We start from the raw sequence: 1,200 nt of genomic DNA on the forward strand, positions 1-1,200 counted from the left end.
TCAAAAAGGTCGTAAATAACTTTTTCATTTTCTTGAGTATTGGCCCCACCCATTTACATGGCAGCTACCTCGATGTTTAATAACGTTTGATAACCGACCAAGTTTTTGGTTACTTTCAAATCTACAATTCGCCTTTGCTTGGTCCCAGTTTTTCGTACTTGGCATGTATGTGCCACATGTCACGCTTGACTACTGATGTCACGGTGGTCGGTTTTAACTTTGTTTTGTTGGTCTTGTTCATGTTTATAGACAAACAAAGAAATATTTTCATCAATTATATTCGATCACAATGTAACCGACCAACTTCATAAGAAATATTGTTGAAGATGGTCATAAATAATCTATTTTGATCATTTTGTATTACACCATTTTATTTTTTGGAAAAACACTAATATATTATTTGAGATTATATAATATAATATATATTTGCACTAAGCTGTTTTTTTTATAAATTACATAATGTGGTTGAAAAAAATTGTTGTATTTAGTACCAATTCTTTACTCTATAAATTGTTAACTTAATTAATTTAGAAATACATATTTCATAAAAAATAAGTAAATTAGTTTGGTATTAAGAAATAGTGTAATTTTGAAAAAAAAAAGTAAGAAAAGTGAGTAAAGTGATCGTACTCATCAATATTATATATATATATATAGGGGTTACTCCAATAGAAACCTCCTTATAATGAAAACTAAAAACTAAACTAATTTTTTTTTAAATCTCGTCAAAACATAGCACATATCGTATACAAATTGATCGTTACGAGATGGAGAAAAATACAGTGAAGTCGGATTTCAAAAGAAGTTCACCGATTAACGGGAAAAATCAAATAAAAAACGGAGGGGAAAAGCTGGAATTATGTGTAGGAGGGGAGCATATTAATCCTGTGCACTACATCTAGGGGCCTTTAGATTAGACTGATATAAGGGACGAGATTAGTTTCGAGTTTTTATTTTAATTTTAGTTTCTATTGATTATTTGTCTATATATATATATATATGTATCTATATATATATATAACTAGTGTAGTGGAAAAGATAGTGGATGTAAGTGAGTAATTAATTTCTATGTAATAAAATTTTACATTTTTGAGTAACTTTGAAAATGTATAGAATTGAGACGGAGAGAGTGGGAAATATGCACCAATTACAAAATTCAAAAATTTATCATTTGCAATTGTGTTTTTGGATTACTAAATA

The sequence above is a fragment of the Apium graveolens genome, unplaced genomic scaffold (genome assembly GCF_009905375.1).
Source record: "Apium graveolens cultivar Ventura unplaced genomic scaffold, ASM990537v1 ctg320, whole genome shotgun sequence".
NCBI lineage: Eukaryota > Viridiplantae > Streptophyta > Magnoliopsida > Apiales > Apiaceae > Apium > Apium graveolens.